The sequence below is a fragment of the Schistocerca americana genome, chromosome 2, assembly GCF_021461395.2.
Source record: "Schistocerca americana isolate TAMUIC-IGC-003095 chromosome 2, iqSchAmer2.1, whole genome shotgun sequence".
Lineage (NCBI taxonomy): Eukaryota > Metazoa > Arthropoda > Insecta > Orthoptera > Acrididae > Schistocerca > Schistocerca americana.
Window position 1 is genome coordinate 1,012,862,948 of NC_060120.1, and position 24,471 is coordinate 1,012,887,418.

The following is a 24,471-nucleotide window of genomic DNA, read 5'->3' on the forward strand; positions in this document are numbered from 1 at the left end:
AACTATAGTCTACGACGCAGCGGCAGATTCACTCTGTTTACTTCATAGTACCAGAAATACGGAAAAGCAAATACATTGTAAACGAAATCTACCAAATTTCGGTTACACGATAAACCACGCAAAACTAAAGGCTGCGTCCACTAAATACCTAGGGATTACTGTTACCACGCTTGTCCACCCTCTTCTGGAGTACTGCTGAGCAGTGTGGGATCCGCATCAGATGGAACTGACGACATCGAAAAAGTTCAAGGAAGGGCAGCTTGTTTCGTATTGTCACGAAGCAGGGCAGAGAGTGCCACGGACATGATACGTGAATGGGGTGAGAATCATTAAAGCAAAGTCGTTTTTGGTTGCGACACGATCTTCTCGTGAAATTTCAGTCACCAACTTTCTCCTCCGACTGCGAAAACATTCTGTTGGAGGCCACGAACGTAGGGAGAAATGATCATCATGATCAAATAAGAGAAATCAGATCTCGCACAAAAAGATTTAAGTGCTCGTTTTCCCCGATCGCCGTTGGAGAGTGGAAAAGTAGAGAACTGGCTTGAAAGTATTCGATGAATTCCAGGCACTTAAGCGTGAACTTCAGAGTAATCATGTAGATGTAGATGTAGTATTGTTTCAAGTAGCTAGTACCGAACGATAGTGCTCTATGCGAGAAAATTGGCACTCAAGTGAGTGCCATATTAATACAGCAATACAGACAGCTCTTAGTTCTTTCGTCTGCTGTAAATGACATTTCACTCATGGAAACTGTGAAACTATTCTATGTCTGATATAGCTGAATTATCTCCCAGAAAGAGTGGAAATGCATGCCTCCGTAATTGAGTGATCAGAATTGGGAATTAGTGAAGTTCGGTGGCAGGAGGTTGGTTGGTTGGTTTTGGGGAAGGAGACCAGACAGCGTGGTCATCGGTCTCATGAGATTAGGGAGGGATTGGGAAGGAAGTCGGCCGTGCCCTTTCAGAGGAACCATCCCGGCATTTGCCTGGAGTGATTTAGGGAAATCACGGAAAACCTAAATCAGGATGGCGGGACGCGGGATTGAACCGTCGTCCTCCCGAATGCGAGTCCAGTGTCTAACCACTGCGCCACCCCACTCGGTGAGTGATCAGATGCAGTGATAGTCGGGACAGAGGGATCAGGACAAGTACCTTAGGTTTCAAGGGGTACTATTGTGGTGTCACCGCCAGACACCACACTTGCTAGGTGGTAGCCTTTAAATCGGCCGCGGTCCGTTAGTAATACGTAGGACCCGCGTGTCGCCACTGTCAGTGATTGCAGACCGAGCGCCACCACACGGCAGGTCTAGAGAGACTTACTAGAACTCGCCCCAGTTGTACAGCCGACGTTCATAGCAATGGTTCACTGACAATTACTCTCTCATTTGCCGAGACGATAGTTAGCCTAGCCTTCAGCTACGTCATTTGCTACGACCTAGCAAGGCGCCATAGCATTTGATAATTAATATTGTGAAGCATGTACAGTAACGAGAGATGTTCTACAATTGTGGATTAAAGTTAAGTATTACATCCACTACGTACTATATTTGCTACTATTAACTCCCTTAACTGTTCCAGACCTCACGCCAGTCTGCGTGAGCTTAAACGCGTGCCTTTCGGCTTCCTCTCATAGTGACTTGGCTGTGTTGCCAAGTCACAACAACTATATTCCAAATTATGTTTAAATTTTTGCTACTAGCTGTGGCAAGACAGCCAAGTCACAACATTTTGGCAACAAGGATTTAGCGTTCGTATTGCCCTAATTTACTTGTGTTATGGCTTCGCCACAATCTCCAGATGTACTGTCCAAATTTTATCGTTTGCAGAATCAGCAGACGCAGGCCTTATTGGATGCCCTTGCACAGCTCGTCCAGGGTCAACGTGCAATGCAAAACGATGCGGCAGCCGCCGCTTCACCGCTACCGCGGCCACAACACGCAGTTGCACCACCTTTTCGTCATTTTGATGCTGCACTGGAAAGCTGGACGGAGTGGTCACGCCAATTTGGATTCCATCACGCCGCCTACAGAATCAAGGTAACGAGCGGCAGCCTTTTTTGTTAGCATCCGTCGGGGTGCACACGTACCGTGTGATAGTGAAATTGTTTCCCCGACGCGACGTAGCAACTCTGTCCTACGACGAAATTTTGTCTGCATTAGATGCATATTTCAAGGAATCAGTCAATGTAGTTGCCAAACGGTATACGTTCTTTCGTACAAAATGTACGGCCAGTCAAACTAATCGGAAGTGGGCTGCAACTTTGCAAGGCCTTACTAGGGATTGTGCTTTTGAGTGAGAATGTGGACTTCCTTATTCAGATACTATGGTGGGTGATGCAATTGCACAGAACGTTTCTGATGTTCGTATACAGGAGCAAATTTTGAAACTAGTCAATCCCTCCCTTCAACAAGTGATGGACATATTGGATAGGCAAGACACACTTGACTTTGCTCAGGAATCATTTGAAACTTCCCCAGCTGTGTGTCACATTAACCGGCTCGCCAGGGGAGCTGCTCGGAACTGTAAACAGACCCTCGCGCACTTCCGCGCAGCTGCTGCCGAGCTCTTCGCTAAGTGTGCCGCGCAAGCAGGCAAATGCAGTGCTACAATCATGTCCGCGGTGTGCTACTAGACATTCGCGTGAGAATTGCCCGTCACGCCAAGCTATTTGCTTTTTCTGTAGTAAAAAGGACATGTTCAAAGTGTTTGCCAGATAAAGCTCCGGTCGGACACTAAAAACCATTCCAGGCCCTTTGCTTCGCGCCGGAATTGGAATCGAACCAAGAATACTCAGGCTCGTGAACCTTCGCCCATGGACATACATGTAGTTAATTCCACTCCGCCCAGTGCCAATCTCTCTAACAGTGACTGTGTTCGTCCCACAAATAGTGTGCGTCGATGTCGCAGGAAATCACGTCAAGTAGCAAGTGCTTCTGTACCCGTGTCAGTTCACATTGCACGAGACAGTCGCTCTTGTCGTCAGCAGGACAATAAACGTTTTGTAGACTTGGTCATAAATGGTAACGTGATCCCATTCCAGCTCGATACCGGAGCTGCAGTTTCTCTGATCAATCACGTCACGTACAAACAACTGGGCACACCTCCCTTGCGTTCCGCAAATGTTACGTTAACTAGCTATTCCGGTCAGAATATCCCTGTGTTAGGACAGTGCAGCCTTCTTGCAACATACATGGGACAAACAAAACTTGTGTCATTGTACGTCCTTCGTTCTTCTTCTGCAGTGAACTTGTTTGGTTTAGATTTATTTCAGTTGTTTAACTTGTCTATAGTCAATCAGGTCCTCTCAGTGAACCAGACTGTGCCTTCAGCCAGTGTTTCTCGTCTATGTGAAGAATTTGCAGACATTTTTGCACCGGGCCTAGGTTGCGCTACGAACTGTAAAGCACATTTGGAACTGAAAGTCAACGCGCAACCGAAATTTTTCAGAGCGCGCGATGTTCCCCACGCATTGCTTGATGAGGTCGCACGAACATTACACGATTTGGAATCACAAGGTGTAATTGAACGTGTGCAGGCTTCTCTCTGGGCATCACCCTTAGTAATTTTGCCGAAACCTTCCGGAAAATTGAGACTTTGTGTGGACTTCAAAGCTACAGTGAATCCACAACTAGTGATTGCAACTTTTCCTTTACCCCGCCCAGAGGATCTTTTTGACAAACTGTGCCCGGGTAAATATTTTTCGAAGTTGGACCTAGCAGATGCGTACTTGCAAATACCAGTGGACGACGAATCCCAGCGCGTCTTGGTGGTTAACACGCATCTTGGTTTGTATCGCTTCAAAAGACTGCCATTCGGGTGTGCATCCGCCCCTGCATTGTTTCAGCAATATCTGCAAACTGTTTGTGCGTCGGTCCCTACTGCAGCAAACTATCTGGACGATATTGTTATCTCCGGAAAGACGGAAGAAGAACATTTAGCAAATCTCAGAACGTTATTTCAGGTCTTGCGACAAAATGGTCTTCGCTTGCGGAAGGACAAATGTGTGTTTTTTGCTCGTGATTTACCATATCTGGGACATGTAATCAATGCCCAAGGCATACATCCCAGTCCAGAGCGCCTCCGTGCCATACAAGACTTGCCTTCGCCGCAGAATTTGAAGCAGCTACAGAGTGTGCTGGGAAAAATTAGTTATTACCGTAGATATGTACCACATGCCTCTTCCATTTCAGCTCCGCTTCATTGCTTACGCCGTAAAGGTGTTCCGCTCGTCTGGACGACGGAATGCGAACGCGCCTTTCGCCAGTTGAAATCGGCGTTGCTTTCTAATACTTGCCTAACGCCATTCGATCCCCAGAAACCCCTTTTGTTGATGGTAGATGCATCGGATTTCGGGATCGGTGCTGTGCTTGCGCACAAAGATTGATCGCACGATCGCCCTATTGCCTTTGCGTCCAAATTGCTCTCGTCTGCGCAAAGAAATTATTCACAGATCGAGAAAGAAGCTTTGGCTCTCGTATTTGGTGTCACAAAGTTTCATGATTTTTTGTATGGTCATCACTTTACCATCATCACAGACCACAAACGTTTGACATCGCTTTTTCATCCGAACAAGCCTGTACCTCCACGTACAGCGCAGAAATTCATTCGCTGGTCTATTTTCCTCTCGCAGTACCGCTACGATATCTTGTATCGGTCCACTGCTAAGCACGGAAACGCCGATGCGTTGTCCCGTTTGCCTGTTGCTGAGGATAGAGCATTCGATTCTTTCGAACTTGCTTGTCTGTTCATTGATTCGGAAACTGATGACGTGATCGAATCGTTTCCGATTGATTTTCATCGTGTAGCTACAGCCACAGCTGCTGACCCTGTCCTTGCTACCGTTTTGCGTTTTGTTGCTACGCAATGGCCCTTGTCAAAGTCACGTATCGAGGATCCGTTGGTTCGCCGATTTTTTGCTCACAAGGAGAGACTTTTTGTACGACGTGGTGTTTTGCTGTTGCGTTCTGATAATGATCAGTCCAGGGTCGTGGTCCCACGTTCGTTACAGTCCTCTGTCTTACGGCTTCTCCAAATGGCTCTGAGCACTATGGGACTTAACATCTGTGGTCATCAGTCCCCTAGAACTTAGAACTACTTAAACCTAACTAACCTAAGGACATCACACATATCCATGCCCGAGGCAGGATTCGAACCTGCGACCGTAGCAGCCGCGCGGTTCCGGACTGCGCGCCTAGAACCGCTAGACCACCGCGGCCGGCTACGGCTTCTCCACCCAGGGCATTGGGGTATAGTGCGAACGAAACAACTTGCTCGTCAGCACTGTACTTGGTTCGGAATCGATGCTGCGATTACGAAAATGTGCTCTTCTTGCATGGCGTGTGCCGAACAACAATCCGCACCGCCGTGGAAATTCTTTGCATGGCCGAAAGCCACTTCCCCTTGGCAACGCTTACACATCGATTTTGCTGGTCCATTCTGGAATGCTCGATGGTTGGTTCTGGTCGATTCATTCAGTAATTTTCCTTTTGTTGTCCGGATGTCTTCCACGACGTCATCTGCCACCATCCAAGCGTTATCCGCTATCTTTTGTATTGTAGGTCTTCCACAGACTATTGTTTCCGACAATGGCCCACAATTCATGTCCGCAGAATTTCAGTCATTCTGCAAGGCCAACGGTATTCAACATCAGACATCCGCGCTGTTTTCGCCTCAGTCAAACGGTGCCGCTGAACGATTGGTCCGGACTTTCAAGTCACGGATGTTGAAGCTGCAAGAGTCGCATTCTCAGGAGGACGCGTTATTGCTCTTCTTGTCGTATCGCTCTCAGCCCCGAGATGGTCGCTCGCCGGCTGAGTTGCTCTACGGTCGTATTCATCGAACCTTGATGTCTTTGCTGCATCCGCCGCATCAAGTTCCTGTGCAGCGGCAGACACCTGCTTTTGCTCCAGGCGACGTTGTATACTATCGCAACTATCGAGGTTCACAGCGTTGGCTCGCAGGGCGCATTCTTCGCTGCCTCGGCCGCGCTATGTATCTGGTTTTGGGGGCCTCTGCTGAGGTGCGTCGGCATCTCAATCAGCTGCGCCTCTGTCGTCGCACGGGTTCTGCCGCTCCCCGTCTGCTTTCAGCGACGGTGCCGTCCGGTCAGCGCCCTGGGGACCCATCTACTGACTCGCCTCATCCCCAGGTGTTACCGACGCTGCCTTCCATTTTGCCCCATGGCGACACGCCGCCGCCGCCGCCGCCGCCGCCGCCTGTTCTCCCGCCGGCGGCGCCACCAAGGACGCTTCGCTGCAGCCGCCAAGCGCCTCCGTGGGTCACGCGCCGCCGATCGCTTCCCGTGACCAGCTGTCCTCCGACATGGAACTCTTGCCCGCTCCGGACCAGAAGTCGTCTTCGCCCGTCGGTTGCCCCGCCCCAATGGAGGTCGAATCTTCGGCCCCTCCGGTCTCTTTAAGGGCGCGTACACCGCATGTTGGCGTGCACCCTGGACTAGGTTTTCAGGCGTTTCCTAGCTCCCCTCGGACCGAATGGCCGGGTGCGGGTGGCACAGCCTCGCCTGTTGTTAGGCTCCCCACCTCGTCGCATACGTCAACAGGGAGTCCTCCCCACGGCGGGCGGAAGCCTTATAACACAACCGTACGCCGATTTGCGGGGGAGGAATGTGGTGTCACCGCCAGACACCACACTTGCTAGGTGGTAGCCTTTAAATCGGCCGCGGTCCGTTAGTAATACGTAGGACCCGCGTGTCGCCACTGTCAGTGATTGCAGACCGAGCGCCGCCACACGGCAGGTCTAGAGAGACTTACTAGCACTCGCCCCAGTTGTACAGCCGACGTTCATAGCAATGGTTCACTGACAATTACTCTCTCATTTGCCGAGACGATAGTTAGCCTAGCCTTCAGCTACGTCATTTGCTACGACCTAGCAAGGCGCCATAGCATTTGATAATTAATATTGTGAAGCATGTACAGTAACGAGAGATGTTCTACAATTGTGGATTAAAGTTAAGTATTACATCCACTACGTACTATATTTGCTACTATTAACTCCCATAACTGTTCCAGACCTCACGCCAGTCTGCGTGAGCTTAAACGCGTGCCTTTCGGCTTCCTCTCATAGTGACTTGGCTGTGTTGCCAAGTCACAACAACTATATTCCAAATTATGTTTAAATTTTTGCTACTAGCTGTGGATGAAAATCCCTTTGGGTTTCCTTTAGGAAGTGTGTCGTGCGCTATACCGTTGGCGTGAAACCTGCGACGTCTACAGAATTCCCTGTTTGTGTGTCGTGTTAATTTCGTTCTCCAAAATATTTTGCATTGGGCTTGGTGGACTCACACACAAAATGGTGGCTCCACTTCATCTGGTTAAATGTATTATTCAGGTTCACTTCGCGAAATATAAATCTATCGACCATTAACAGTTTCTATGTGGTGCTGAAAGAGAATGGAAAGCGAGGCTTGGCTAAAGGATAGACACCAACATTTATTGGATGTTCGACCCGAGGTCATTGTAAATTTAGCTTCTATGACGTTTTCGAAGTTTTGTACTCAGAAATTTTAGAAGAGAGGAAATATGTTTGTGGCGTACATCACTTTGCCTTATTGCATCAGATTCTGCACGTTTCTGCCGATAGCGCTCTGAGCCTAGTGGATGCTGTAAAGGTTAGGATTCAAATTTATCCACAATTTTATCAACTTTGAGACAAATTATGCCTGTAATGTACTGAGAGGAAAGTTTAAACAGCTTCTACAAAAGTATCTTCCTGCTGTGTCGAGGAGACAGATTCTTTACACTATGATGATGTTTACCTCTTTCGAAAGAGCAACTGAAGCTTTGTGAGCCGTGGTGGTGTCAATTTATTTTCTCTCTCTGTCTTCCCGGTGCCTTCTTTCACTGGCTACCCTATAGGCGGCGCGAATTTAACTTGCAATTTTCGTAAATGATCTCTGTCTCAGAGAATCTGAAACAGGACAGCAATGGGTCGTGAGATGAGAAAAGGGTAGGAGGGACACATTGTAAGGGTATCAGGCGTGGATTTTCGCGCGCCACGGTTCCTTCGGCCGTTAGTTCTGTTTCTGCCGAGATCGACTTGTCGCCCGTTTGGGTAGTAGTAATCACATTGGTGTCCTCCTACGGCCTTCAATGGATTTGCACTTCCCTGTTTATTCACGCTGTGCGAGCATGGACGCTTGTAGTTTTTCCCGCATCGTGTCCACGTATGCAGGAACCATTACTGGAAATTTAGCGATCAGTACTCCTCGCGCTCTGATATCTGTGCCTCTGCTGTTGGTGCCACGCGGAGCACTGGAATATTCTAATTTATCGTGATTAATCTTGGCCGCAACCATGTTGTATCCTTGCATTGGTGTATATTTTGGGTGTAAATTAGTGACTGTTCAAAAATGGTTCAAATGGCTCTGAGCACTATGGGACTTAACATCTGAGGTCATCAGTCCCCTAGAACTTTGAACTACTTAAACCTAACTAACCTAAGAACATCACACACATCCATGCCATAGGCAGGATTCGAACCTGCGATCGTAGCAGTCTCGCGGTTCCGGACTGAAGCGTCTAGAACCGCTCGGCCACCGCGACCGGCATTAGTGACTGTCCCTGCACTGGCGATAAAGTGTGCTTCTAAGACCTTTACTTGGTGTGGATTACCAAAGCCGTAAGCTGTGCAGCACATTCAGATTCATTGGTTTACTAGTGGAACTTAATTTGCGCCTCGTGTGCATGTCAGTTCGCTGTTTGAGCTCTAAGTGTTCAATGAAGTTCTTTATTCAGTTTTATTAACTTAGTCATGAGCCGTGTGGTATAATTCCTGTTCACTGACTTTGAGATTTTTCTGCATTATGTAAAGTTCATAATTTTACCTTTTAATTATTTTGCGGGGCATTCCCTGTACTAATATGTGTGTTTTGAAACTAGGTTGCAGATAGTTGTCAAGCCTGAGAACTAATACAAGGAAACACTGTTTGTAATACCTAGTCACTAAGTATTCCTTTTAAGGAGTAAGCTCGTCAGTTACTTGTTCTGTTTGATTGAAATAGACACTTGGCCGTGCGATTTCGGTGGAACGTTTACCTAAATTGTTTGGTGAGACGTTAGTTATCTTATTTTTACACTCTGTTACCAGTGATTTAAATTCTACCTCCTTTATTCAGTTTTTTGGGGTACTTTTTGCTACCTTACGATGGATATTTTGGGCTTATAGCCGTGATCTCTTAAGAAGCTGGCGATTGTGGTTTCTGTCATTTGTATTTCTGTAGCCTACACCTCACCTATGGTGTTTGATACCAATGCCTCTTTGTCTTGTGGAATGCGAGCCCGACATTACTACGGCTGCCGGCCGCGAGTGCGTGTTGCTGTTGTACCATTGCAAGTGTCTTTCGGCTGTCTTTGAGGCGTGTCCGCTGTTATTATAGTGGAACCGCTCACCTCTGCAGCTTCCCTTCTTCAAGTTAAGTTTTGCCTTTCCCTTCTTAAAGCTTTGATGTACTTGCTTTAAATTCTATACTCTCTGCCTAAAGGTCTACATTTGAGCTATATTGTAATTAAATTTTGAAGTAGTTCTTTTGCCTGATCAAATATTTTGCGTATGTATTAGGGGCGTTAAAAAAGAAATGAGTCGGAGGCATAATTACAAAAACCAGTACCTGTATGTTAGAAGTATTGACCTTGGCTGTTGAGACACTACTCCCACTGTGACACAGTGAGGCTGTCTCATAAAATTCCCGGGGCTGCGATGTGAACCAGTTCCGCTCGTACAGTTGGACGTCGTTGTCCACACTAGTGCAGGAAAGATTATGCTGACGTTCTTCTTTGACCAAGATGACCCCCTTCTGATTCACTTCCTGCAGGACGGGGCAACAGTGAATGCCCAGCGTTACTCGCAAACCTTGACCATCCTCCACCAAGCGATCAAATCAATACGATCAGGCAATCTCACCCGTGGGGTCATTCTGCTCCACGACAATGCAAAGCCTCATACGTCCAACACAGTCGGGGCACTCCTGGAGAAATTCAAATGGGAGGTTCTCGGCCACTCTCCATACAGTCTGGACCTCTATCCCTGTGATTACGCCATTTTTGGTCCCCTTAATAAGGCTCTGAGGGGCACACGATTCACTTCGGATGACGACATCCAGCTGTGCGTGCGGAACAGGTTAACATCGCAGCCCCGGGGATTTTATGAGGCAGGCATCCACCGCCTTGTGTCACAGAGGGACAAGTGTCTCAACAGCCAGGATCAATACTTCTAACATACAAGTAATGGTTTTTGTAATTACGCCTCCAGCTCGTTTCTTTTTGAACGCCCATTATACTTGGTGTGCTGAACAAAATTTTAATGTAACTTCAGTTCTAATTGCCCTGTTGATAGATTTCTATTTTTAATCATACTCACTATTTTTTACTTGAGCTTAAATTGTCAGTATATCCATTCGATGGATGTCAGAATATTTATCAGATCTCCCATACTTGGGTGTTTATTCTAAATTGCCAGTTCTTAACTTAACAACTGTGACTGTTTTGGAAGATTGTGCCAGAGTCATCTTTTACTTACTTATTGTTTACCATAGGTTTTATTTATTGCTGGCACTTATTCCTCAGCGTAGCAAGAATTGAGTCGTATCATTCTGCTGTTAAAATTTAAAAAAAGGTTATTTTCATTTAACAACCTCTCATGTCCAGACATATTTGGTGGTTATTGTATTTTATGTTGAACTATCATATGCACTGTAAATAAACGTGATCATTCAAAGGAAATATAATGTAGCAATTGTGGACGCATTCTGCCATATTTTTCTTTTACTATCGCAACCTGTATCTTGAGGTTTCACTTTGTACAAACTTTTAGTACCAAAGTCTAGATTTTCTGCTGCTGTCTTCTGTGTAATAGCATCCCATCCAGCTGACGGTGTAGTTTCAAAGCTCAATGAAGAAAAGGGATCCGTTGCCACAGAAGCAGCCAAGAAGTTAGGCTCTGCACGTCTGTGGAAAAATTTGACACCAAGGATAATAATGACTGGTACTCTGACCGTTGCTCGGTGGTTTATTTATGAGACTGTAAAAGTATATCTGCGTCGTCCAAGACCACCCCACCAGAGGTACAACAGTCACTGAAGAACGAGCTGGCAGCGCAGGAAGCGAAATCAGAAAAGTCTCCATGGTCACTGGAGACAGAATAGAATTTGTTGAATGTATTTAGTTTTAGATTTATACAGAACAAATACAGGGTCAGTAGGTTATTAACTGAACTTTATTTTGTAAAACAGTTTAACCCAACAATTTATGGTTAAGTGAACGTTGAAGATTTGAAGGACTTGTGCAATCAAGTTGGTGCATTTCCAGATTTCATGTACTCAGGTATTTATTGTGCACAGTAGAAAACGTAAAAAAAGGAGGTTTCGTTAACCATTTAACTTCTAGCGATGTATCCGTGCACAGTAATCGCGTCTCCAAAGTTCAAATGTGTGTGAAATCTTATGGGACTTAACTGCTAAGGTCGTCAGTCCCTAACCTTACACACTACTTAACCTAAATTATCCTAAGGACAAACACACACAAATGCCCGAGAAAGGACACGAACCTCCGCCGGGACCAGCCACAACTCGCGTCTCCACTCCTAATGATGTATGTATACGACAGGAGCTGAGCTGCCAGGAGCGCTAACGTCGGATGTATACGTTTAATAGTAAATTCATGCTAGGAAACAAACGTAATATGTGGCCAATTGATATATTAAGTCTATCTCTGTTCTATTACTTGTATTAAAGAACACGTGCGATAGGCGTTAGTCGCATGAGCAGGAAAGGTACGCCAAAACTTGGAGCCAGACTGGAAAGAGGTGAGACGGAATTTAGATCAACAGGCACTATGATGGCTTTGAAGTTGCATGGCAAAAGAGGCTTATGTATGTTGATGACAGCCATGCAGCTGCAATGAAATCAGTTCCGAAAACGGACCGCCAAAACTAATACTGAAAAATTTAAACCATAATTTGTGTTGGATTACAACAAAAGTACGGGTGCAGAGAACAAATACGACATGTAATTTAGCTCAACGCAATGTTTTTACAAAACACTGAAACGGAACAAAAGCTCTTCTGAAACACTTCGTTGACTCCTTAGATTTGCGCGTGCTAAGTTCACACGTTATTTCTGAGGATCATACCGGAAACAACGCTTCAGTCACCGAATTTCATCTCAGCTTCATTTGTGAGATTTCAGAGATATAATACCAAGAAAGAAAGGATCAGGATCCCGTCTATCAGACGACGAAAGTTCATACCCGTTTTGAGAAAGGCACTTTCCAAGCGCCGTTGCATCGTCAGTAAAACAGAAAGGAACTGTAAAGTGCATAATATGCATGAAATGCAAAGTAACGACAGGGATCGCGCTACTGCTGTAAACAATGCTATGTTGGACTGTATGTTGAGGCCCGTCTCGAGATATATCAAACAAGAAGTCTTTGAGAAACGTGCTTCTTTGTAATCTCATCGAGTTTTAAGAAATGCGGCAATAACCAACATTAAAAGTACAATTTAATTTAAGATGTTACCAGTGAGAATAAATTCGAAAGAACTTGCAGTGATGAAGATGCAGCGTCCCAACCTCACAGGGATGTCCACACGCTAAGGCGCACTCAGCAGTGAAAAGGTTAAGAATCCTGCAATCGTACAGCATTTTTGCGAACATGTCAGAAGTAGCACATAGCCTACCCGTGCTAAAGAATAACAAAACTCGGCGCTACTAACCGAGAAACTACTCAAAACGAAGTCATCGTATAAGCGAGAGAAGATGGCGCTCCACTGAAAAGTACAGTTTAACGCCGCTCATTGTGACGTGACACAGACGAAAGATGTGTTGTTTATCCACGGTTGTAAATAACTGATTACATTAAACGCTGCCGCTTCCTAATTGCAAAGTTCCGAAAAAAATATTTTAAATAACGAAGTAAATTAAGTAGTGGATGAAATATTACAAATTTTTTTGTGCCGTTAATATTCCGTTTACCAGGTCCTCTTTTATTGTTATCAGCTTGAACACGTACTCGCCGGTGCTGCAAATTGTCCTGGTATTATACTCTCTTATTCACGGTTTCCTGCATCAGGCCACGCTGCTTTTCCTGCTTCTCGCAGTGGAGCGGCGGCTGTATTCAGACGATCTAGGCAACGATTTTAATGTACTGAACTTGTATTTTTAAAACTATGATGACGTCCGAAGGGCGAGGCACCGTGCCGAGGTTAGTACCTCGCGATGGAACCACTGAAAGTAATTTGCTCTGACCCGATCGTTCGTTCGTTGAAGAGCATTAAAATGTTTGCCTGCTTTTTCTAGTCAAAACTGAATGTGCAGTCCTCTGTTATAAAAAGCTTGAACTAAAATTACTGTTGCGAACACCGAGTCTCAGTACACAGATTTACATAAAGGCAAATACTAACTGGCGTTTACTGTGCAAGAAGTTAAATCAAAACTGTTACTCAAAGACCGCTACCAAAAGCAAATTGTGCACTGCCCAAAAAAGTTGAAACACTGAAATTACGTAGCAGCACTATAAAACACACGCTCTTCACTGGCCCATTAAAGATCTCGATTACAAAGACAATGCTTGGAATCAGCGCAATAGAAACGTGAGATGAGTGACGAAGGAACCAACAAAATACAGGGTGATTCAAAAAGAATACCACAACTTTAAAAATGTGTATTTAATGAAAGAAACATAATATAACCTTCTGTTATACATCATTACAAAGAATATTTAAAAAGGTTTTTTTTCACTCAAAAACAAGTTCAGAGATGTTCAATATGGCCCCCTCCAGACACTCGAGCAATATCAACCCGATACTCCAACTCGTTCCACACTCTCTGTAGCATATCAGGCGTAACAGTTTGGATAGCTGCTGTTATTTCTCGTTTCAAATCATCAATGGTGGCTGGGAGAGGTGGCCGAAACACCATATCCTTAACATACCCCCATAAAAAAAAATCGCAGGGGGCAAGATCAGGGCTTCTTGGAGGCCACTGATGAAGTGCTGTGTCACGGGATGCCTGGCGGCCGATCCATCGCCTCGGGTAGTTGACGTTCGGGTAGTTACGGACAGATAAGTGCCAATGTGGTGGCGCTCCATCCTGCTGAAATATGAATTGTTGTGCTTCTTGTTCGAGCTGAGGGAACAGCCAATTCTCTAACATCTCCAGATACTGTAGTCCAGTTACAGTAGCACCTTCGAAGAAAAAGGGACCAAAAACTTTATTGGCTGAAATGGCACAGAAAACGTTCACCTTAGGCGAGTCACGTTCATACTGAGTTGTTTCCCGCGGATTCTCAGTGCCCCATATACAGACATTGTGACGGTTGACCTTCCCGTTAGTGTGGAAAGTTGCTTCATCACTAAACACAATCTTTGAAACGAAAGATTCATCTGTTTCCATTTGAGCAAGGATAAAATCACAGAAATCGATTCTTTTAATCCTATCAGCTGCAGACAGTGCTTGAACCAATTTCAGACGATAAGGTTTCATAACTAACCTTTTTCGTAGGACTCTCCATACAGGTGATTGTGGAATTTGCAGCTCTCTGCTAGCTCTGCGAGTCGATTTTCCTGGGCTGCGAACAAATGCTTGCTGGATGCGTGCTACATTTTCATCACTCGTTCTCGGCCGTTCAGAACTTTTCCCTTTGCACGAACACCCATTCTCCGTAAACTGTTTATACCAACGTTTAATACACCACCTATCAGGAGGCTTAACACCATACTTCGTTCGAAATGCACGCTGAACAACTGTCGTCGATTCACTTCTGCCGTACTCAATAACACAAAAAGCTTTGTGTTGAGCGGTGGCCATCTTAGCATCAACTGACGCTGACGCCTAGTCAACAGCGCCTCAAGCGAACAAATGTACAACTAAATTAAACTTTATAGCTCCCTTAATTCGCCGACAGATAGTGCTTAGCTCTGCCTTTTGCCGTTGCAGAGTTTTAAATTCCTAAAGTTGTGGTATTCTTTTTGAATCACCCTGTATAAAAAGAATCTCACATGGAAAATAACAGCATAATCAGCAGCGGAAGCACATCATGAAGAAATTGCGCCAACTAAAATATACTAAAGTAAAACTGACCTACTGGGAGAAAGATTGGTATGATATTCTAATACTAAAAAACTTCTTACTTGAAATGGAAATACTAATCCGTTCATCACAATGATAACCCTTTATTTTAAACTCTTATTTCACAAGAACATGAAACTCACAGAAAACCAAAAACTTTACTTACTTTACAAAAGTCTTACAAGGCAGTGCTTTTACGATTATGCAAATTGAAATGACCTAAACTGAGATGGGGAGGGGACTATTCAGATGCAAGGATCTCTAACATTATCAGTGCTTGACAGCAAAAATTATTATACCTAAAAGCTATCCATAATGCAAATCCATTCTCTCTGTTCCATAAATGCTGTGTCTGTAAGTCCTTTTCTTCCGTAAAATCCTCCTCCAGTAGGCACTACGATAAAATTTCTGCCAGTTTACTCATGTGTATCACTCGACTACTCTCCGTCCTACAACTGAGCCAAAGATACACAAGTTCAAAGATACTATTGTCACTGCCGTTAAGTCGATATTTCACAGATGTCACACGCGACTGCTTCGCTCTCGTAACATCAAATATCCACTCATTCTGAAAGTATCCGCAAACAAATGTCCAGTCCACCCATATACGTCCACCTTTAACCAAAGGAAACATAGTTGCAGCAAGAAGTGGCGACGGATGAGCGACGGTGGCATAGAAACGTCCAAAAGAGTTTTCCTCCGCCATCGCACAAGCTCGCCTACTTACGTCTGAGAGTCGATATGGTGAAGAATGGAAAATAAAACTGAGGATCTGTCAGATGAAGTTAAGTGTGGATTTAGGAAAGGAAAAGGCATCAGAGAGAGGCAGTTCTGACGTTACGGTTAATAACGGAAAAACGAGTTTTAAAAAATCATGGCTCTGAGCACTATGCGACTTAACTTCTGAGGTCATCAGTCGCCTAGAAATTAAAAGTAATTGAACCTAACTAACCTAAGGACATCACACACATCCATCCCCGAGGCAGGATTCGAACCCTCCACCTTAGCGGTCGCTCGGTTCCAGACTGTAGCGCCTAGAACCGCCGGCCACTCGGGCCGGCGAAAAATCATGTTCATACGATTTGTCCAACTGGAAAAAGGGTTCGACTATGTAATACGGTACAATATGTTCGAAATCCTGAGAAAAATAAGGGTAAGTTATAGACAAAGGTATAATCAAGTATGTATGAGAACCAAGAAGGAACAATAAGACTGAACCTGGCTGCAGATGGACACTGAAATTGAAGAAGTTTGGCAGTCTTCTGTGGTACAACATGGGCACACCATGTGCAAAACAGAAAGAGAGAAAAATTAACATTCTTCGCGAGTGTGCAGAAACTGCTAACAGATAATTCGGTTCGTGAGAGAAAGAGAGCGAGGCAGCCATCCAACTTATTTGTGAACTAATAGCTCAATATCGTACTTGCGATATAGAAGTATTCCGTGTGAAGCACCTCTGCACCTGCTGGGAGGTCCAGGAGAATTTTGTTGTGCGTGTAGACACTGGCAGCCAGGTGGAGATATTTACGGTGGATACGTGGTTCAGTATGATTCAAACGGTGTCACACTCGCGTTGGCCAACACTTGCAGAATTCTATGTTTCTCTGGAGCAGAGATCGGATATTCTGCAGTGTGTGATATTACCTGCAGACCTGTTGCTAAGGTTACATGGTGACAGCGCAAACGCACTGTGGTGACCTTTTTATGCGTCATTGATAACTGGAATCGTCTGCTATCCGCTGATAATTCGTTTTGTATCTGCATCGGATCTTTCGCCATGGGAACTTATTTACACTGTCGACTCCCATTAACGTGACCACCTTTCTGGCCCAGATAACAATCTTACCTTTTGTATTATGCACGCTTTCGAGACGTTGAGGAATAGTGTCAGTTAGCTTCTGGGAGGTACCGACAGGGCATAGCCATGCGGACTCCACTGCCATTTCTAGTTGCGCAAGGCTTCTCGGTTGAGGATCCATGGCGAGAACAGCCCCATCGAGTTTGTCCCACAGATTCTCGATTGGGCTTTGCTATACCGGAGCCAAGGTGGCCCCTGATGGCCGACAACCCACATAACACCACAGAGGACGAGGTTGCCTAGTCCCAAAGGCGTACCCAAAAGTACCGTGGTAAACACCGGCTATATACACACAAGATAATGGAGACACACATTCCGTGCACTACTTCCTGCAGGGGGAGCTCGAGCCACAGCCTGCAGGAAGTATCACTACGCCGAAATATGATTGGCTGGAGACAGCTATTTAGGGGCTAGAACCAGGCCCGAAGTTTAGTTCACGCCGGATACCGACGTCGTGTACTGCAACCGTCGAAGATTACGTGTTCGTCTCGGAATTGGACTGTTACTAGTGTGTGTGTGTGTTACCACGAACCTTTGTGGAAAAAAAGAAGTGAACTTTTGGTTGCCTCAATTAGAAGACTTTTTCTTTCGTTATTGTTACCTTTCGTTTGTATGTTCAGTCATCAACTTCGTGAATTTACATCAATAAAAGTTGTGTTGTGAAAAATTGCTAATTATTAGTCACAACAGGTTTCAATCCGAAAAGTTTGTTACCAGGGGAGTACATTAACCTCATTCTACTGCTCTTCGAATCAGACACGTAAACTGCGCGCTTTGGGTTACATTGCATTGTCCTGCTGGTAGATGTCATCGTGCTGAGGATAAAATAGGGGTAGACATGGGGTCCAAGAGTAGATACATACTTCTGTTGATCTTGTGCCTTCCAGAATGACGAGATCATCTAGGAAAAGCCACCAAACATTACCCAGAAGAGAACGCTTCCTCGTTCTATTGTTGCAGGACGTACACTGCAATATGGTCATATAAAATTAATTGTTGGTAAGGCGGGTACCAGGTTGAGATTCATTGGGATAGTGCTTAGAAAATGTAGTCCATCAACAAAGGAGGTGGCTTACAAAACACTCGTTCGACCTATACTTGAGTATTGCTCATCAGTGTGGGATCCGTACCAGATCGGTCTGACGGAGGAGATAGAGAAGATCCAAAGAAGAGCGGCGCGTTTCGTCACAGGGTTATTTGGTAACCGTGATAGCGTTACGGAGATGTTTAATAAACTCAAGTGGCAGACTCTGCAAGAGAGGCGCTCTGCATCGCGGTGTAGCTTGCTCGCCAGGTTTCGAGAGGGTTCGTTTCTGGATGAGGTATCGAATATATTGCTTCCCCCTACTTATACCTCCCGAGGAGATCACGAATGTAAAATTAGAGAGATTAGAGCGCGCACGGAGGCTTTCAGACAGTCGTTCTTCCCGCGAACCATACGCGACTGGAACAGGAAAGGGAGGTAATGACAGTGGCACGTAAAGTGCCCTCCGCCACACACCGTTGGGTGGCTTGCGGAGTATAGATGTAGATGTCGGATGGAGCATAGAAAGCGATTCATATGAATAACTCGCCTGACTCCATTTAGTAGACGTCAGTTGCGGTACTGCCGATAAAATTCCAGCCTTTGTCGTCGACGAAGAGCAGTCAGCATGGATGCATGAACCAGGCTCCAGCTGCGGAGGCCCGTAGTCAGCAAGGATCCCTTGGGCTGAGGAGACACCTTTGGTAGCCCCTTGGTTCCTCTGGGTGGTCAGCTGCTCAACAGTTACACGTCTATTTGCCTGCACACATCTCCGTAGCTATCGTTCGCCCCTGTCACCTCTGGTCCATGGTGCAGCATCGGTTTAGGATAGGCCAATTTGCCATGCACGGTACACTTCAACCATTGCACCATGCGAACCGTTTATGAACTTGGCCGTTTCGGAAATTCTTCTGCCCTTATCCCAAAAGCCAAGACCATGCCGTTTTGGACATCAAATAAATAGTTACGTTTCCGCATTACAACAACGACTGCTCTGCTTTCCACGACCGCCGACACGCTTTATACACCCTCAGCTGCTCCTGCTGCCACCTACCATCTGTGAGTGATTATTGCACGTTGACGTCGAGCATAGCCGGTAACCACAATAATGTGACTGGATCGTGTCATTGTTATCAATGAGTGTATTCTCGTTTGCTGCGGCTTGAAGAGATCGATAATATCTAATGAAACTGCGCTCCTAATTTCTTGTTGCTTCCAAAACATCCGTAAAACATGCTGCCAGCGTCATGGAAACTGTCCGTATGTGATTAAAAGCGAGCGATTCTGGTTTTCATTGTTGTCGTCTGAGCAAGACAGCTGAGCCATTTAGCGCGGCTTTAGCCTGGCAAATGGCAGGAAGGCGAGCATTGGGATAGAAGTTGGGCACGCAGCCAATAAAACGCGCCTGACGTCAGCGGGTGCTCAGGCGCTGCACACACCCCCACCTGCGAGAGGACGCCGCCGAGGCCTCTCGGCGCCCTGCCTCCACCCTCTCGCCTCACGCTGACGTCACTGAGCGGCACGAGGTGCGCCTGCGGTAAGTGACGCGCAGCAGATGACACGCGCGTGGCCCCAACTACGCCGTTCCTGTCCAAATGGAGATCTAAATTTATCGCAGTCCTCGCTTGGAGAACCGCTAATTACTACGTAGGATGTTGGATAAACAGTGGCACAGACTTCTGGAGAGAGTGTGTGGCGGAGAGTTTTCATATACCACTGTCGTTTTCTCCCGTTTATCTTGCAGTGATGAGCGTTGTGCATGAAGGCCGATTGTTGGCAAACCCCCACATAAGCGCGAATCTCTCTGATTGTAGGCTTATGGTCTGTTCGAAAGATATTCAGAGGAGGAAGGAATGCATTGGTTCTCTCTTCCAGGAATGTACGCTCTTGGAATTTTACAAATAACGCTTGTCTGGTATCACATGCCACTGTAGTTGGATGGGGACTTCTGACGCTTCCGCGCATACTGAACGAATCTGTGACGAAACGCACTACTCTTCTTAGGATCTTCTCTGTTTATTTCCTGGAAAGGGACCCTGACTGACGATGAACGCTAATGCGAGTTTCGAAACTTGCCTCCTTCGTAGATGAACTATAATTCCTGAGGATCTTTTCCAACGCATATCATTTTGGTATTTGCGTTTGTTACTATTAGATTTATATAAGGGTCTTTCAAAAAGTTTCCCTTTAAAGGCCGTACAGTGCAGAATCTGTACGCTATCAAGGAAAATCGCCGTGCGAATTGAGGCAATCATCCCACCAAGTACCAGGTTAAAGGTACTAGTTAGTAAAATAGTGTCCTGCTGTGTAGGCAAATCTGTAACTGCCCACTGTACATCCTCGTCCGATACAAGCAGTAGACTCTTCAAGATCTTTTTTAAGAGACCAAAACCGTGATAATTGCATGGAGACAAATCAGGACCCTAGGTCGGGTGTTCGAAAGTCTCCTACTTGAATTGGCATATATTCTGCATAATCCCAGATCGACTGCGGCTTTTTTGTTGGATTGCGACCAGCACAGAACTTGTAATACCATTCCACAATGGTGGTTTTCGACAGAATGCTGCCCCATACGCTTACTTCATTATAAGATGGATGTCTATTGGTGTTTGTCCTTCGATAGCCAAGAACATAATAATAGCGCATTGGTCCTGTCTGGACACATCTGATAATAATGTAGTCATAGTTCTTGTTTCGGTATTTACCGCACGGCACACATCTCGGGAAGACAGCAACGCTCTCAAACCGAAACTTTTTGATTCCTCCTTATATTTTAGTTCCACTTTGAATCGCTTGGGATGAGTATTGCAAAGTATTTAATGCATGTGACTGCTTCCACGGGTTTTTCAATAATTTTTCTAGGCACTTCAGTCCGGAACCTCGCGACTGCTACGGTCGCAGGTTCGAATCCTGCCTCAGGGATGTGTGTCATGTCCTTAGGTTAGTTAGGTTTAAGTAGTTCTAAGTTATAGGGGACCAATGAGCTCAGATGTTAAGTCCCATAGCGCTCAGAGCCATTTGAACCAATAATTCTTCAGTCATGAGTCTTTCCAGCAGTTACTGCGCGTTATCACTGTTTATCTTGAGGGTTCAACTGCCAATCTCTCCACCACAGCCCCATGGAGCTCTTGTAAATATCCACTATATATAGTGATGTCTCTGTTTCGAGAATGAAATTCTCACTCTGCAGCGGAGTGTGAGCTGATATGAATCTTCTTGGCAGATTAAAACTGTGTGCCGGACCGAGACTCGAACGCGGGACCTTTCCCTTTCGCGGGCAAGTGCTCTACCAACTGAGCATATCAGCGCACACTCCGCTGCAGAGTGAAAATTTCATTCTGGAAACATTCCCCAGGCTGTGGCTAAACCATGTCCCTGCAATATCCTTTCTTGCAGGGGTGCTAGTTCTGCAAGGTACGCAGGAGAGCTTCTGCGAAGTTTGGAAGTTAGGAGACGAGGTACGGCCGGAATTGAAGCTTTGAGGACGGGTCGAGAGTCGTGCTTGGGTAGCTCACTTGGCAGAGCACTTGCCAGCGAAAGCCAAACGTCCCGAGTTCGAGTCCCGGTTCGGCAAACGGTTTTATTCTGCCAAGAAGTTTCGTGTGTGTGTGTGTGTGTGTGTGTGTGTGTGTGTGTGTGTGTGTGTGTGTGTTGTCTTACCCCACAGCTATACTTGTGTACACATTCAACACACATACTGCACACAGCTACTCTTCCACCCTCTCTCTGTCCTCATCCTCCTCTCCCTCTCTCTATTTCCTCCTCCATGCTCTTCCTTTTCCACCACCTCACTATCGCTCTATATCTTCCATCTGCCTCCACGTCCTTTCTCGACTCTCTGCACAGATCCTCTCTCTGTCCATCTCTTCCTTGTCCCTCTCCTTCCATCTCCTCCTGCTCTTCCTCTCTGCCCATCTACTCCGCCCCATTTTCACTGTCCACCTCATCCTTGCCCCTCTCTTACTATCTATCTCCTCCACCTGTAACTCTGTTCAGCCATACCTATTATACCCATTCGCAAGTGTGATACAGATCACCAAAGCAGGCCAATATTACTCGAACACAACACAGCTGTTGTGCAAGGCAGTCTGCATGGCAGGCACCAAGAAAATCGTTTTTGGCTTTGTCTCTGCTCCTAATGATGATAGGAGGCTATAAACGCCACAGAGCAGATCTCGTGGACTTTGCTGTTAGTCTGCCAAATTTGGTTGATATCGATCCATGGGTTTTGGAGGAGATCCTGGACATACAGTAACAGTTCTCTAATACTCTCTTAGGGTACACGCTAAGTTACTTTCCATCTGAAGATTCCCCTCCTTGAAGAATAACGTGCTGTTTTCCATTAACTAGCAACTCACCAGTCCAGTCCCAAAGCTACTCTCATATCGACTATGCTCACACTTCCTCATTACGCAGCAATTTAGAGCTGTATCAAAAACCTTACAGAATTCACAAAATACGGTGACGTTCTGGGCGCTGTCGTTACTACGTTCTTTATTTCGTGGGGGAACGACCATAGTAACAGACGAACAGTCTTCGTGGAGGCCATCTAGTAGGTGCACCTGTACTGTTACAAGTGTCTGCTACGTATGACAGTAGATCTCACTGAAAGTCGAATCATTCACAGTGTGTCCCACTTGAGCTCTGATAGTGCATAGTAAACTTATCACTCTGATTCAATGATAAGTGCTATAAATAAATAATGATTTGTAATTCTACAAATGTAGTCATACCTCGTAGATACAGCGCACTGATCTTACATTATCGTCGCTCAAGCTGTGTAAGTACACCGTGTCCGTCCTCATAATATTCGTATCGTACCCATGTTATGAGGAAATAACATGAACCATTAATATAGAATACACTGGGGGTGCCACGGATTTGAACTGTCTATCCTAACTGATGGTGTACTTCGAAAACACATTTAGGAATAAAACGCTTTGTGGCTAGATGCCGGAATGCACACCTACTGATAAGTCTATCGTCATGAATAATAATGCCATGTCACGGATGTGACAGAGCTATAATGTTGAAGTACAATAGCACCTTGAACTATTCGCAGTGGAGAAAATTAAGCTTTCTAGCAGTGCACAGTGCTATACTAAGCTTTCAAGTAATCCAGCTTTCGAGGTGGTCTCTGTTTAGGACAATGCACTTCCAGTGCTGTTACTGAAGTTATGAGAAATACCCATCTCCTGCTGCCATAACATCTTAGTAGAATTTAAATGCTTCGCAACCACAGATGCTCTAGGACTGGGAACTGGTGGAAGTCAGAGGATGCCATATCATGTGAATATAACATATGTTCCAGTATTATCAATTAATATCCTTTAGTTTCTTCCAATGACACATTGAACTACAATTGTACATAGTAAGTCTTACAATTAGATCTAGAGCCACAGGTTCCGATAAATCACGTTATTATGACATTGTACTACATTTAACTGGACATCTCTACACATTTCTACCGAACACCGAGATCCGTGGAGCACCAGTACTTGAGAAAAGTGTCATTTATCGATCACGTTTTTAGTTCAGGTATCAGTGTTAGAGGAAGAGCCTCTCTACTTTTTATTCTTTGTCCCTCAGGTAACGCTCTGCACTGCACTGTAATTATCGCATGGAACAGTATATTTTCTGAGCGAAATGCGGTCCTTGATTGACAAGATACCTCTGGTACAGACACAAACGGTTGACCGAAAAACAGTGCAGTGGAAAATACCAGTAATATGTTTGTAATTGGGAGGTTACGAACAATGCAAAAGACGACCTGTAACTCATGACCTGTCTACACTTTGTTAAGGCCAATAATTAATCAAAGAATTCTAGGTTTCTTCCCAGAGGAGGAATACAAGTTTTGTAGCTGGAGAAGCAGTGATAGGTATGTATACAAAGCAGACAGGCTAGAAGAAAGAGCTACTGATGTTCCAGTAAACGTTAGTCACATGATGGTTTGTTACATCCATGGATGTCATGGTATTCTATCAGTCTTCACAAAATCGACTCCCGTCCAAACAAATAAATTAATCAACCTAAAATTTGTCTTGATTGTACATTTACAAAATAATGAGTGGTTTCGAATACTCGAGCAACTATTTTCCTATCTAAAATTGAATAAAATGCTGTTCGTAGAAAGTTCTACCTACTTACAATACGTATAGAAATAAAAGAAAATGAAGGAGAACATACCATCGAAATTTCGGTGCAGTGAATAACTCGTCACATGTAGTACAAACTGTTTCATTAAAACTTCGCTTTGTTCTGTGAAGGTAGTATTTAAAATGGAGGCCAACTCACATCTGCTAGACGGCACAACAGTGTGCAGAGTTGTATCATTAAATTAAACAAAATACACGGAAAAGTATTTTAGAAGCTCAACTGAAGGAAGTAAAAGAATTCCTCAACTAATATTTATAAAATACAAAGTAATTTAGCAAATAAAAGGCTAGATACGAATGACAGAGGTTAAACGTTGCAACGCAGATGAGTCTGTATAGCAGCGAACTAT

The 24,471-nt window shown here is 45.1% G+C and overlaps 1 pseudogene; it reads left to right on the forward strand.

Moving 5' to 3' along the window:
* The window catches only part of LOC124594627, a 178,447-nt pseudogene extending 170,640 nt beyond the window's left edge, over positions 1-7,807 (forward strand).
* The last annotated feature ends 16,664 nt before the right edge of the window (positions 7,808-24,471 follow it).